Genomic DNA, 16653 nt, shown 5'->3' with positions numbered 1-16653 from the left:
TCATTTAACTTGGTATGTCATTCATTTACCTTGGTAGATATTTCATTGATCTTTGCAATGGTTGAGGTTCATAAAATTTATTGAAGTTATAAAGCACATTTTCAGTTTTCTGTAGCCTTCACATCTCTGATTGAAGAAACTATAAAATAAGTGAAATTCTGTGAATTAGAGATGTTTATAGAATGTGAATAAGAAACTCCAATATAATATTTGATATGATTAACCAAAATGTTGCACAATTGCCCTAACATCTTGTATTAAAAAACACAAACTTAGGATATGTTAATGTTTTAACTATGTAATAGTAAACTGCTTAGTGGTTAACTGAAGTTAAAAAATGTCTAAATACGTTTGAACTGTCTTGATTGAATAATAAAGAACTTGGAAGAAAAAAATCAGAACTTGTGAATGAGATGCAATGAAATTTATATTTAAAAAAACAGAACTTATGAATGAGATGCATTGAAATTTAGTGTTTCTATTTTGTTAGGGAGAATGCAGAGGAAGAATCATAATGTATTTTTAAGATTCTGACTTCCTAGGAAGTTAGATTCTGGGTTTGTGGAAAAGAAAAGTTCTCAAGGAAGGGAAATAATAAATTTTGAGGAACTAAATTGTGCAAGCTCATTTCTGCAAAATTTTAAAACAAATATATTTTTGGTTTGGGCTTCTCAGGTTGCTCAGTGGTAAAGAATCAGTCTGCTCATACTGCAGGAGATGCAGTTTCAATGCCTAGGTCAGGAAGATCCCCTGGAGAAGGAAATGGCAACCCACTCCAGTATTCTTGTCTGGAAAATCCCAGGGACAGAGAAGCCTGGTGGGCTACAATCCATAGGGTCACAAAGAGTTGCACAGAAACAGCATATTTTTGGCTGGTGTTGCAAAATGCTTGTGGGAAGCTTCTTTGGTCAAGAGTTTGTTAAGTAAATTGCTGTGACTTTCCTGGTGGTCCAGTGGCCAAGACTAAGCACTTCCATTGCAGGGGGCAGGGTTTAGATCCCTGGTCAGGGAACTGGATCCCACATACCACAATGAAAGATCAAAGATCCCACATGCTGCAACCAAGACCTAACGCAGCCAAATAATTTTTTAAAATTCATTAAATAAATTGCTAAGGTAATATAATTTAAGGAATTGCTACAAAATCTGTGGAGTCTCAAGATAATAAGAGACCACTTGTTCTGGTCTATGGTATTTGATTGTTGATGTGTTGACAATACCAGATTTCTGTAATATACAATGTGCATGTTTAGAAAAGTATAATCTATGGAGAACTGTTTGGCATGATTCTTAATGTCATGGACATGGTCAAGAGGATGGGTTTACTTAGATTGGGTCAGCAGGTTTCATATTCGGTCCCTAGATTTCTATTTGCCTTTTTGTTGTTGTTTGTGGTAGGCTACAAACGTCTTACTAAATAGAGGCCATGGTAGCACACAATAAAGAATAAAACTCAAACTGAGAAAGATAATGTGAGTTCAGAGTCATTAGGAATTTTTTTTTCTAGTTACTATTCCTTTGGAACTATTTAAACTTCTATTCAGTTTTACCTTGCCTGTAATTACCACTCTGTGAAATCGTGCATATCTGGTAGAAAAGCCATAGTGTATGTCTGGCGTTGTTAGAAATGTTATATTCATTGTTCACATAATCTCAGTCTTTGAAGTAGTCAGTTTTATGCATAAACAGATTCAGAAGCTACGTAACTTGCTCATACAGCTAATAGTTGATACAGTTTGAATCAGAGTCCACATGTTCTTCACAGCTTTACCTCAGCACCTTAACAGAACCAATGACTCTCCTTTTCATACATTGCTTTTATAGTACCTCAAAAATATTTTTAAAACTTTTATTTGTATGCACTACAAAACATTCCTAATTTTGCACTAATGAAAAGTTTGTAATGGTGTCAGTTGTGTAAAACCTATGGTGTAATTACTTACAAGTAATCAAATTGCAAAATACTTAAATACATTTAAATTAATATTTAAATTACTTCCTGTACCAACTCAGTGCCTGAGCTCTTAAGCTAAAGGGATTGACAATCATAAAAACAGTGCTTTAAAAAAAAAAATTGTGGTACTGCAGTTTCAGCAAGAGGTTTTATTCTATCACATTCTCTAATTTTTCTCTCTAATCTTTAGTACCTACAGCTAAAAAGCTGGCTTGGGCTATTTATCTTTTCCCCCAGGTGGTGATTAAAAGTAGCTTTTTCAAGTATCTGAAATTAATTTCATGATAGGGAACTGTAATCTCATCCATTGATCTGTTTTTTTGAGAAGTGAATAAAGAGAGTAGGTAAAATCTTGAAAAACAAAAGCTGTATTTACATGTTAAACCACACTGATAAAGACTGGAAAGAATGAAAGTATTAATGTTATGAGAATTTTTTCTTGTTGTACAAGTGTGTCTTTAGAACATTTTCCTTTAGATCCTTTCAAAGGCAAAAATAATCACTGAAGTCAGACAATCACAGTTTGATAGGCAAATATTCAATTAGAGTATGCTTGTTTTAGGTGGTCTGACTCACTGGTAAAGACTCTGATGCTGGGAAGGATTGGGGGCAGGAGGAGAAGGGGACAACGGAGAATGAGATGGCTGGATGGCATCACCGACTCGATGGACATGAGTTTGAGTGAGCTTCAGGAGTTGGTGATGGACAGGGAGGCCTGGCATGCTGTGATTCATGGGGTCGCAAAGAGTCGGACACGACTGAGCGACTGAACTGAACTGAAATATCAGCTATTTTTTAAGTAACAAGCAAAGAACTGTTTGAAAGGATATTTCCATATTTATAAAACTTTGTCTTGTTTTCCTGAATTCTACCATTTAGATGGGTAGTTAAGTAGAGAGGGTACGAACAATGTAGTTATAACTAAGGTTTGTTTGTATGTGTGTCCATTTTAGTTGACATACTTTGAGACCTTCAGAGAATATCCAAAATTTTAGAGGCAGTTTGTTAATTCTGAACACGCCCCAGTCTGTAACACTATTGATCAATGTCTACCATGTGCCAAGCATTGTGCTAGGCAGAAAGGTTCTCATGAGGAGCACAACACATGGTTTCTGCCCTTGTGGAGCTTACAGTCTAGTAGGAAAAATAATTTACAGTTGGGCAAATGCTGCAAAGAAGTATAGGGTATTGTATGTTGTTTTCCAGTCACTAAGTTATTTCTGACTCCTTGTGACCCCATGGACTGCATCACACCAGGCTTCCCTGTCCTCTGTCTCCTGGAGTTTGCTCCAATTCATGTCCATCGAGTCATGATGCTATCTAACCATCTCATCCACATCTAAGTGGTGTTTGAGATGATACCTAGAGGATAAGTAGGAGTCAGTCCAGCAAAGAGAAGATACACAGCACAGTAGGTGCACTTCTCTTAAAGAAAGAGTATTGATGGTTTTGAGAAACAGAGAAGTTCACTTTAGCTGGAACCACTCAGTTGCAGAGAGGGTGATGTGAAATGAAATAGGAAAAAAGGTGGACAAAAAGGTAAACATTCACTGTAGGCTCTGGAGTTCTTGTTGGAAGATTTGAACCCAGAGCATTCTTTGAGCAACTGGAAAACCCCTGAAGGACTACAAGCATGGAATGGCCTTCAAGTTGCTGTGTGGAAAGAGAGTAGAGAAGAGAGGTTGGTTAAAATGTTGCTGTAATCCAGGTGAGAGAATGGTAGCCTGGACTAGGATGATGACAAGTGGGATGTTAAAATACCATGAGAAGCCAAAAGGTGGAAGCAACTCAAATGTCTATCAGTGTATGGGGTGAAGGGATAAACTGCCTGTGATATACACATGCAATGGAACATTATTCAACCATTAAAAAGGAACAAAATACTGATGCATGCTGTTACTTGGATGAGAAGCCAGGCACAAAAGGTCACATATTGTATGATTGTAATATACAATCATTTTATGTAGTATTTCAAAATAGGCAAATCCATAGAGACAGAAAGATTAATGATTAACTGGGGTTGGGATGAAGGGAATGGGAAGTACTTATTTAATGGACGTGGAGTATTTTTCCCAGGGATGTGGTAAAAGAGTTTTGAAAGTGGAGTGAGTCGAACATTGTGAATATTGTGAGTACACTAAATGCCACTTAATTGTATAATTTTAATTGGTTAATCGTTGGGATTTCCCTAGCAGTCCAATGGTTAAGATTCCGTCTTCCTAATGTAGGGGACAAGAGTTTGATCCCTGATTGGGGAACTAAGATCCCACATGCCACAAGGTATGGTCAAAATAAATAAATAAATACAATTAAAATAGATGGTTAATTGTGTGTTAAATGAATTTAATCTCATTAAAAAATAACTATCATGAGATGGACAGAGGAGCCTGGCAGGTTACAGTCTATGGGATTCCAAGAGTCGGACATGACTTAGCAACTAAACAACATTTCTAAGGAAATGATATTTCTAAATTATGTTTTTCATATATGTATATCTGTATGTCTAGCTTTCCTGCCATAAAGAAATATAACATGTTTTCAGAAAATAATAGTAAAATTTGGTCTTCTGAAAGAGATTCTGTGAGTTGAAAGAACTCTGCCCCTTTGCAAGGCTGGTAATTCACAAACACGTAATTGTTAGTCTTCAGATATGAATCGTGAGCTGCTGACAGGGTGATTGACCGTTTTTAAGAGGATGGATGGAAACCTGGCAAAGAACCATGGTCCTTTCATCTCTAATAGTGCTTGAATTTTGGCTGGAGTTACATCTTACTCCCAGATATGAGGATTTGTTGGTGTAATCATTGTCTCATACCTTAATGTCTCCCCTGACCCCTACCAAGAATATGAAGCTTTTTGGTTGTGCTAAATCAGTATCATTCATCTTATTTATCTGTGTGGTGTTTTGAAAGTTCTGCTTTTTCAGGTCATTACCTGTGTCTGATAAATGCTGTTACCAATATTTTTAGCAACCATTTAGTGTACCAAGTATTGTGCTAAGCACATACAATGTATCATTTATTTAGAATCACTTTGTGAGTTTCTTACTTATATAAATTAAGGATTTTTTGTTTTTGTTTTTGGCTGCAAGCAACACAAAATCTATTACACAACAGGTTAAACCATAAAGACTCCAATTTTTAACAAGAAATCTGGAGACAAGCGGACCAAGGTTGGGTCAGCATATCAGTGTTGTCCCCAGGGACTTGGGCTCTTCCTGTTGGTCCTTCTCTGCCATCTGTTGTGTGTCTTGATGTTTCCCCTTGTGTTCAAGAGATGGTTGCCACAACATCAAACATCACGTCTCAGCAACAGCATCAGGATCAGGAAGCAAGGCAGGCAAAAGCAGATGGACTTTCTCTTCACATGTCTCTTATCAGAGAAGAAAGAAAATCGGCTTTTGGCTGATTTTCCCTTTGATCTAATAGGCCAGAATTAGGTCACATGCTTTCCTGTAGACCCTATAAACCAATCACTGACAAGAACAGATGGCTTAGACCAATGCGATAAATCTCTGGAGTTAGGCACATGGGACCTGAACAAAACCGAGATTTTCTGTTGTCGTCATTAGCAAGGACGAGCTAAATGGTTGTCGGTAGGCAACCAGGGCCGGCCCTTATATTCTTTTCCTTTTTTTTTTTTTTTTTAACAAATGAGGAAACTGTCTCAGATTAAATAAGTAAGGTAAAACTGTAGTTGACAAAACCTGGATTCAAGCCAGATTTGTCTGCCTCCAAAACACTTTGCTATCACATTATTTGCTTTAGCCTGGAACTTGCTATGAGACAGAACTGCTCTAGATCATATCACAAGGGATTTATTACTGAAAGTGTCGGTAAAACTGCTTTCTAACAGTGACTAATCCCTAATGAAGTCTCAAAGCCAGGAGTCTGGACAATGGCGGTCCATGGATAACGAAATATGATTAGATCTAAATTCTGCTACCATGGCCGGAAAAAGAGAAACCAGGTGAAAAAAACACACACAGAAACAACTTAAAAGAAAGCAAATGTTTGTAAACCTTTTTTACAGTCATCCTCAGTCTTTTCATTCTGCACTTCTCCCCCATCGACTTTCCAGAAATGGCCAATTTTCTTTCAAATGCTGCATATTGGGAATATTTGCAAAGGATTCATCAGATGAACAGATTTCAAAGTGCCACTACCAATTTTTTTTCCTTAAGAAATACACCAAGCATCTAATTTGCTGCTGATAAATTCTCTGTAAGTAGCATTATAATTAAGCACACACAAAACCATTCTCTGTTTCCAAGAATACAGCTGGGCTGGCACTGAACTGGTGATAGCGCACGGGCACCGAGTGGGAGGGTTCCATTGCATCTCAACTACCATGTACCTTCTTTGTGCAGCAGTGATCTGGCTCTACGCCCCTTCCCCCCATCCTCTGAATCACAGGCCATTGCCCATTCACCCCGTGTCTGTCACTGAGCTCGTTTATCGGGCACCTTTGCTGAGACTTGACACTGGCTGTCCTGCTCTCAGGCTCTAGTCTGAAACTGTGGCAGGAAGCCAACGTGTTACATACACCTTTCTCAGCGTGTGTCCCCACCACCCCAGCCTGCTAGACTCGACCCTTGGAAATGGAACGATGATGGTCTGCAGCAAAACTGGGGTTGGGGAGAGAGCAGTGGAGGGCAGGAGTGGCAGGGAAGGGCTGAGCAGTCAGACCAGGTTTCCAAACCTGGCTTCACCACTGCCTTTTCATGGCTTTGACAAGTTAGCCACAGTTACCTCATAAAGAAAACGGGGAACCGCAGCACCTACTTTGAAGCCTGATTGTAAGAATTAGCAGTAGTTCATGTAAAACACCTGATATAAAACAAAAGCTCAATGTATTATGGCACTTATTATTACCAGCTCCTTAGTAAAGAGTTAGAGGATGTTAGGAAAGATTTACCCTGTGTTGTGCTGGATTGTTGTTATGGTTGATCTTGGTTATGTACAGGATTTATTTGCTTTAATTTTTTAATGCATCATGAAGTGCATAACACTTTGTGGGAAATGCAGCCTGTAGGGAGATGAAAAGCAAGTAGCCTGGGGGTGTTGTGTATATAGAAGCCAACAGTGGCAACCCCATCTCTCCCTGGCTCCTAGGCAAACAGTTTCTTTCACAAGTGTGTTTTTGGTATGCAAATCACTCTATGCAGATTTCTGTGTGCAAAATACAGCATAGAAAAATGGCCCTCTTGCCAAGGAAGATAGGAGACACTGGCTGCCGTCAAATGAATTAGCCGCAAATTTTAGATTTCTTTTCCTACTGCTCTTTCTAACAATGTATGGGGTGAGCATATTTTTGGCACATTAAACCGAACTATTTTGGCTTTAGATTGTGTGTTCTTGTGATAAAAGTGTGCTTATTGAAGCCTGTAACTACTTTTTGAAGGCATAATAATGTTTAGTGGTATTTAATTTAGCATTTCACAACAGCGTGCCACCTCCAGATAGTAAAAATACTTGTTCTAAAGTCACAGATGGCTTCTGTCTGGGGTTAGTCTGCTAGTCCCCATGTACTTCCTAGTTTTCTGTGAAGATTTGGGCTTATTAACAGATTTAAGATTATATTTCAGAAGATGCTTTCTCCCTAATTAATGTTGCTGCTGCTGCTGCGTCACTTCAGTCGTGTCCGACTCTGTGTGACCCCATAGACAGAAGCCCACCAGGGTCCCCCGTCCCCGGGATTCTCCAGGCAAGAACACTGGAGTGGGTTGCCATTTCCTTCTCCACTAATTAATGTATGTCTTAGTAAATGAAAGGAATACATTTAACGTTAAAATCATCTTTTTCTTTGGGTGAGCATGGGAAGCCAGCGCTTCATTCACAATGCCACATTTTAGCATCCAAGCAAAATAAATGTCTCTTTCATGGCGTTTCTCTCCATTTTCAAAGTCTTTTCCTTTGGGACCCTCTTGTGAGCTAATGGAAGGAGGTGAAGCAAAGCCTTTGCTTTGCCTGAGGTCACTTGTAACAGACACCCCAGGGCTGGGTGCTTTGTTTCTCCTGATCGTGCCCAAGGAGAACAGCAGCTGCAGGCCAGCGGCCCCACTGGGCTTCCCTCTCTCCTCTTCTTTCCTTTCCCTACCCTCGAATCATTTTTTGCTTGTTCTGAGTGTTTCAAACTTGCCAAATGAGATGTTCATTAATTTTATAAAATCAAAGCTTAAATTAAAGGCATTTTTCAAAGCAAAGTACCTCATCAGACAGAGAATAACAAGTGTCGCTTACTACTTATTCCATCACGAATCTCTGGAAAAGAGGAAGGAGATAACTTCTTCCCTCTTCATTTACTCATTCCCACATCCAAGCAGCATGCATTCATTCATTCAACATGGTGTTTGGAGCGTGTCAGACATTGCCCTAGGCACAGGAACACAAAGGTGGAAATAGTCCCAACCATTGAGTTCACTGTCTGCCAGGGAAGACAGATGTGTAAACAAACTACATTGGCGTCGATTCCCCTACAGAACTGTGTACAAAATACAAAGATGGCACAAACGTCATACACACTTGTAGTGAGGAAACAATTTTTGGAGGAGTGTACATCTGAGCAAGACTTTGAAGTATGAATAGGTATTCTTCAGGTGAGTGGGGGTGTGGAGAAGCGAGAGAACCTGAGGGAGAGGGAATAGTAAATATGAAGCACAGAGGCCTGAACCAGCAAAACATGGGCAAGTTTTTCATCAGAGACATTTCTTTGGCTTAAGAACAGAGAAGGGAAGAGGTATGGAAACATTCTCAACATCACCTGTATCTGTTTCCCCTTTTTATTCCCACTCCACTACCCTCGCAAGGTCACTTCATGGTTTGTCGAGATTATTGCCAGAGCCTGAAACTGCTCTCATTGCCTTCAGCTTCCTCCCCGCAGTTACACAGCAGAATGTTTCAAAGGCCTTGCAGAATTCATCCCACCCACAATGGTTCTACTGGGCAGACCATAAAGCCCAAGTGCCTTACCCCCGAGGATCTGAGGCTGGTTATGGCATGTCCCTCCTGGTCCCTGACATGGATTGTTCCCAGGCCACTACCCACCCCGCTCACTGTCCCTCAGGCCCCAGGCTCCCAGCTGGGCCTGCCTACTTCCACCTCCCTTCCTTTGCCCACGTCAGTCCCACTGCCCAGGCTGTCCATCCCTCACTGACCTTCACTTCGGTCCTTCAAGGGTTAGCTCAGGGACCCGTGATTATGGCTGGGGTTGGCTCCATCCTCTCTCTGCCATATCGTGTCAGGTACTAAATAGGTTTTGGAGTCCCAAAATATGAGTTCCAATCCTGGCTATGGCTTTAGACAAGTTTCTGAGACTCAGTTTTCCCAAGTGTAAAAGGTGACAGTTTACTTTGTACAGTAAGGTAATTTAGGATTAACAGAGGATGTTGGTCCTCAAACATTAAAGCTGTTATTATTGTTATGATTTAACATTTTTGTGAAATTCAAACAATTGGAACTACCTTTCTAATTTGCCATGAGGATCATATAAACTGATGAGTATGAAATTTCTAAAATTCATCAACTGAAAAGCCCTTAGATAAAACTAATTACTATTTTATCTCCTGTTTGTAAATTTTTATCTACTATTTGTATCTCTATTTACAAACTCACTCATTTTATCATTCATTCATCCATTTACTAAATTCCTAATTTTGGTATATTGTAAGGAAATGGCAACCCACTCCAGTCTTCCGGCCTGGACAATTTCAGGGACAGAGGAGCCTGGTGGGCTACAGTCCATGGGGTCACAAAGAGTTGGACACGACTGAGCAAATAACAAGCTCACCATGGAGCATATAAAGATGAATTTGAAATGCTCCCAAAGAGCCAGAGAATCAGACAGGAAGGAAGGAAGTCACATCTAAAATCAGGTGGGGAACTCCAGGACCAGTATGAATGTGGAACCCATGAAGGCCGAGAGCTTAGGGATGATCCAGAAGAGCAGTCCTATGTGTGGGTCTGGATGGATGTGATGAGGTGGGGAAGATGTAGCAGGTTGAGGGAACTAGCTTAACCTGGGCCGGGAGCATGAGAATCCATAGGACGTAGGGGAACTGCCATGAAGGCAGAGGTGGCTTTCAGTCACCCCTGATTCCCCCCACAGTCCTTGCAGCAGGCAGGGCAGAGTGCTAGGCAGTGAGTCCGGAGGGCAGGTCATGATGGGAGGTCCCAAAGTGCAGCGAGAAGAGTCGCCCCGGCCACCAACCCAGCCATGCCCGTGTGTCCCCCAGAACTCTCCCTGACGGCACTGAGGATGGAGGTGCTGTGTTTTTGCCGAGGATGTTCTACAACATCCATCGTGTAGTAAGATGAGTCAAGGGGGAAATAGGATTTGTGTTACAGAATTTCACTTTGAGTCAATTTTGTCGAAATGCATATAGTTTCAAACTGAGGGACAGTCAGTCTGCCCTTTAAAGTCTGTGGGACAAGGGTAACACCATGGAGGTGTTAAACATTAATTTTGTGACCAACAAATGGACTATAGGGCACTGACAATAAACTGTCAGAGGCTGAAGATTAATGACCTTCTCCCCCCACATATGTGGAGAAATAGATGCTTAGAGCAGAAACATGCAGATTCCAGAAAGGCCTGGTACTATGTTACTACCACCCTCTGAAATAAGGTTTGAAAATAAACACTTGAAATTCTGCCCAGATTGTTGTAATCTTATTAATCTAACAAAGAGATTCAGTAACTGCCTCAACCAGGGGGCTGGTGTTTACCATGTAATTTGCAACAAACTGATAAACACACCCTTGCCCCACTTGCAGAAGATTCTCACGTTCCCTGCAAAGAAGCAGTTGGCAGAAAAACAGTAAAGGATTAGAGACCAAAAAGCCATGGTTCAAGTCCTGAGTAAATGTCTGCTCATCTCCCCTAACCTCCGGCCTCCTGGCCCCATGCCATTGCCAAGTTCAGAGGTACAGTGTGTGGTTCCTGCCTGTCTTGCCCTCCTAAGCATTCTGCACTGACGCTCCAGACCCTTCAGAGCAGTCTGGCAAGATCTCTCTCTGCAGGATTTCTGCCCTGGGGTCTTGCTGGGCAACTGTGAGGTCATCCTGGGTTCTTTGGTAGATTTGGGGGCAGGTTTTCTCTCCCTAGTCTGAGACAATGGCAAAGGGCAGTGCTCTAGCGACAGTATTTGACAACACTGGTGACCATGGCTCCTCACAGAGTTCTAGGTTGCAAACCACAGGATGACCTCTGCCTAACTCAGCAGAAAAGGTATTTATTGGAAGATTAGTAGGAAGGAGCTAGGCAGGCTAGGCAGTTGGGATCATGTCAACTTGTTCAGTCACTAAGTCGTGTACGATTCTTTGCCATCCCATGAACCAGAGCAGCATGACAGGCTCCTCTGTCTTCCACTATCTCCTGGAGTTTGCTCAAATGCATGTCCATTGAATCGCTGATGCTATCTAGCCACCTCATCTTCTGCCACCCCCTTCTTCTTTTCCCTTTAATCTTTCCCAGCAACAGAGTCTTTTTCGGTGAATTGGCACTTTGCATCAGGTGGCCAAAGTATTGGAATTTCAGCATCAGTCCTTCCAATGAATATTCAGGGTTGATTTCCTTTAGGACAAACTCTGGCTGCCCCATCACATGGTTTAGCTAACCCTTCCTCATGGCCACCAGCTCTGCAATTCATCTCTAAACATAGTCCAAACCTTTGTCTTTTTCCCTCAGGACTAAAATCCCAGGAAAGGACCTACATTTAACTGCCCCCAGGCCCACATTTCACCTTCTACATGCAGGGTAAGGCCTATCTCCCACCAGGACCCACACAAAAGGAAGATATTTAATTGTTGGGTAGCCAAACAATGAAAAAATACACTCACTCCTCTGATTAATAATAGCTAACACTTTTTGAGCATGGTGTCAGGCCCTTTAGATGAATGAACTCACTGAGTCCTCACAACAGGCCCATAAGAAAGGGCTCCATTTTAGAGATGAGAAACTGAGGCATGAGAAACTGAATAACATGCCGAAGGCCCTGTGGCTAGGAAGCCACCGAACTGGGAGTCAAGACTAACCGTGGGGTTTGGAAAGAAGTCAGTCACTGTCTGCAGAGGCCCTGGAAAGCTGTGTGTAAACCTCGCCTAAGACGAGCCTGCCTCATTTTGGCTGGCTCACCTAGGTCACTCCTCCAACCTCCTCCTATTCCTGCGTTTGCTTTGCCTCCAGGCTCACCTGCTCCCTCATCCAGCTTGTCTATCCAGGCTCTCACCCCCATCTGTTTATGTAAGACCCCTCTCTTGTTTTGGAAAAGGCAATGGCAAGCCACTCCAGTACTCTTGCCTAGAAAATCCCATGGACAGAGGAGCCTGGTAGGCTGTAGTCCATGGGGTCGCTACAAGTCAGACATGACTGAGCGACTTCACTTTCACTTTTCACTTTCACACATTGGAGAAGGAAATGGCAACCCACTCCAGTGTTCTTGCCTGGAGAATCCCAGGGACGGCGGAGCCTGGTCGGCTGCCGTCTATGGGGTCGCACAGAGTCAGACACGACTGAAGTGACTTAGCAGCAGCAGCAGCAGCTCTCTTGTTTAACCATGGTTCAAAAGAATATGTGGCCCATGCTGGAAGTTCACTAGGACATCAAATATGCCAGGTGAATTCTACGTGATGAATTCCTCCACAGTATTTTAAAAATGGTTTGTTCTCATGAGGGTCTGTTCCAGGATCCGAATCACTGAGTAAAGAAGCATATTAACTTTTATAAGTCTAATCTTCCTAATTTTTTTTTTAAATGTGTCTTATCAGTGAGTAACTTGTATAGCAATAGAATTCGACATTTAGGGATTTCTAGTATTTTTAAAAATTGGCACCTTTGGAATCTTGATCAATATTTCTTGTATTAAGGAATGAGAGCCAGAGGCCTGTCACTGTGGTAATTGCAGGCTTTATTGAAAAATTGACATTCTCTTTGTGACATTCTTTATGTTACAAACAAAGCCTCACATTCAGTCTTAAAATATCCTGATTTTTTAGTCTTTTATTTCTCTCGTTTCTTACCTCCTTTTAGATTACTGGGGTAATCTAAAAGAATTTAGGTTAGATTACCTCCACTTGCACTGTTGGGAAAGGGTTTTTTCTTTAGAGGTAGTTTCAGTGACACCCGCAGCCCCAAGCATGTGCACGTACACGCACGCACACACACACACACAGAGTATGAGAGAATTCTTTGTGTTTCACGCCATGACTGAACTCTAAACACAACTACATTTAGATTCTGAATCCACCAGGCAGGAATGTGTGTGTCAGTTTTTCTTCTGTAGAGCCCACATCCCACAGTGATTTCTCAGCAAGACATTGTAATTATCCATAATTGTAGTGGGCACCGTAGTGAGGTAGAGTCTGAACATTAAAGTTATCCTTCTTAAAGCAAAATACCGTGGGACACAGCGCACCATGTGTTTGCAGGCCTGAGTGTGGTTAGAAGGTACGACCAGCTCTGCCAACTCCACTCTGAGTAAAGTTTCTTAGATGACAATGGGTCAATGACTTAGAAATAAATTTGTTGTGAATAAAAAGTTACTTAGGATTTAAGACTCCAGGAGTGACACAGAAAGGAAGGGAAAGGCCTCAAGACGCCTCTCCCTAAATCGGAATGACTGAATTTGTTTCCTCCAGTTTGATCCTTTCCTGAAGGCGGCAAACTAGATGGCAGGCAGTCACCCTGGAACAACTCATCAATCTCCTGCCACAAAAATGAATCAGGGTTGCAGCCAGACCCTCATCCCACTTCCCCTCGGCAGAGCACCTGCCAGGCTGTGTTAGGAGTGAGCGATGCCCGGACAGATGGAGATCTGTGCACGAGGCCCAGGGCTGCGGTAGGAGAGGAGGAGCCCCCCGACACACACACAGCACGTGCTGCTCCCTCCCAGACCCATCGGCTCCCACGCCCTCCAGCTGATCTGTCACATCCAGTTGGCGGCAGCAGAGCGGCCAGCAGATGTGTGGCAGTCAGACCGCTGAGATGCTGTCACCATGGAGCTGCTGTGGGGTCGTGTACTGTGAGGAGGTAACAGTCTCTCAGCAGCTGCAAGCCTGCCCCTGCTGCTGGTTGATTACAGGACTTGCCTCTCCCAAGGGTCTAAACCCCATAAAACCTGTCTCCCTAAAACCTCTCTAATGTCGCTTTTCACATTACAAGTTTCTTGGGAGTACCTACCTGGCCGGTCAGGGTGAACTAAACATCTCATGAGTACTCAGAAACTTCTATGGCCCAATAGCAGCTATCCTTTTTTCTGCCTGGACAGACTGAAGGTCCCTGGACCTCCTTGTAGGCAGTCAGACAGTCCTGGGGTCAGACAGTCCTGCCTTCCGATTCCAGCACAGTCACCTGGGCAGGTTCCCCAATCCATTCAAGCCTCAATTTCCTTATAGGAAAAGCGGGGATCAAGAGGACCTCCCTGGTGGTCCTGTGGTTGGGAGTCTGCCTTCCAGTCAGGGGATGTGGTTTTCATCCCTGGTCAGGGAACTAAGATCCCACATCCAGCAGGGCAACTAAGCATGCACACCACAACTGCTGCCAAGCATCACAGCTAGAGAGAAAAGCCAGTGCACCGCAATGGAGAATCTCGCATGCTGCAACTGGGACCTAGTGCAGCCCAGTAAATAATTATTTTTTAAAGGGGGATAATAGTATTCACCTGCAGAGGTAGCTTTGCAGCTAAGTGCACATGTTCAGCACCTAGCATGTCACCTGGCACCCTCCAGGGGTCCTATTTACTGGACTTGTTTATTGCTAAGATCTTTTAAAAGCTGGCCTGTGTGGCATTTAAGAGACTCCTGAGATCAGAAACAGTGACGGCCATCAGGGAGAGAGGTCTTCCCCGACTCCTGAGTGCACGGGGAATTCTCCTTTTCCCGAGCTCTCCAACAGTGCTTAGAGTCCCAGCCAGGCCCTGGCACGTGGCCCTAACCTCCATCGTGGGTGTGATTAGCTTGCCCTGTGAGAGAGCTTACAATCTGCCCTATGACCGCTTCTCTTAAATTCCTTCTCCTTTGTGTGTGCTCCTTTCATAGGTGGCATTATTGACTTCAGAGAGCCACAAGGGACCGCAGGGACCTCCTGGGTCACAGGCAGGGTAACGAGCACGGTGGCAGAGCGGTGGGTGTGCACTCTGGTCCAGCGCTCCCCGTGTCCTCCACAGGGCCCTGGGCATGCGTGTCCTGAAGCACGCGGTTGCCCAGGAAACACTTGCTTGGATGTGCTCTCCTGCTGATCCAGCAGCACAGCCAGCCTCTCGCAGGAAGGAAGAGGGGCAGCAAACGCTGTGCTTGAAGCAGCTGCTTTGGGGTCTAGTCCCTGTTGACTGTGGGGCTCCCTAAGATTGAACCTGGGTCCTCCTGGCACCAACAGTTACTGTCTGGAGAAGTAAATGATACAAGCATCATCTATGGCTTCCTTCAGGTCCTGGAAAATTCATGGTCTGTGCGTGTGTCCTGGCCCCATGCCCCCTTTCCTCATCAGGCCCAGATTCCAGCCACACACCGGTGCTCCTCACACCCTCCTGGCAAACCAGACTGGAGGACTGTCCAAGGGTCTCCCTTCTCCATGCTTACCTCGGTGGCTGAGTGCTGGTGGCTTCTTAGCACTTCTGGACATTCAGAACTGTCATTCTACCCATCCCGCCGAACCTCTGGTTCAACCCCTCACTCCTCTCCTGATCTTTCTGTCCACTCCCCTGTCCCCTGGCTCCAGCTCTCCCTGGGGAATCTCAACCTCTGTGTTCCCAGGCTAAACTGCTGGCACCACCAACCACCCTCTTGTACTGGGTTGAGACCTAGGAGTCCTCTTGAGTCCCTTCTCCCTTCCCACAGGCTGTCCATTCTCTCTCCTGAATAGGTCTTGATGGGCTACCTTCTCTGTCTCTCTGGTTCAGGTCATGGTCACCTGAGGTCTGAGTTTCCACATTAGCCTCCCGGGTACCCTGGCCCCAGGCTCACCCCCTCTCTATTTCTCCTTCTACCCTGAATGGGTTATCTGTGCAAGTCAGCCCTCCTTCCCCAACCATGATCTTCAGGGCTTCCCCAGCCCCCTGGGTGGAATCTACCCCTGGCTTTGGCAATACATCATGACCCTCTGGGATCTGATCTCTGCCAACCACTCTAGCCTAGGTCCTCCCTCTGTACCCTTCTGACTTCTGGAGTTCCTCCCTCTGCAGGTTCCCTGACTGGCAAGCCCACCTCCCCTCGCAGCCCCCTTCCTCAATAGACTGACTCCTCGCCATCCTTCCATATCCTGCTTCTGCACTGCCATCTCTGGGAGGCAACTCTCAACCTCTAGGGTTAAGGTTACAGCCCTGAGTCGTCCTTGTGTCTGGTCTGGATCCTCAGGCACTATTACTGTCTGTGTACAGATGTCTCCCACATAGCTGGAGTACTCTTGCAAGGCAGGGTCCCCCGAGCCTGACAGATTGGCAGTCAGTGGCTAACTTGTAATGGGGCTCATGCTACAGTGTGAATACCCAGTGCCCATGCCTCTGGCCTGGACAGACAGAATGACATACCCTGCTCAGGTGGATGGACTCTATCTCCAACTTCATCTTTGACTCCTCTTCAACTCTGGTGATAAGAGCAAGGCCACAGGGTCAGATAGGTTTAGCTTCAAATACTGACTCAGTGGTGTACTAGTTTGGGGACTCTGGACACTTGAAGTTTCTGAGCCTTAGTCATCTCTTGTATAAA

This window comes from Moschus berezovskii, chromosome 4 (assembly GCF_049115385.1).
Source record: "Moschus berezovskii isolate FMDL1 chromosome 4, NW_MosBer_1.0, whole genome shotgun sequence".
Taxonomy (NCBI): Eukaryota; Metazoa; Chordata; class Mammalia; order Artiodactyla; family Moschidae; genus Moschus; species Moschus berezovskii.
Note: the sequence above shows the minus strand (reverse complement) of the source record.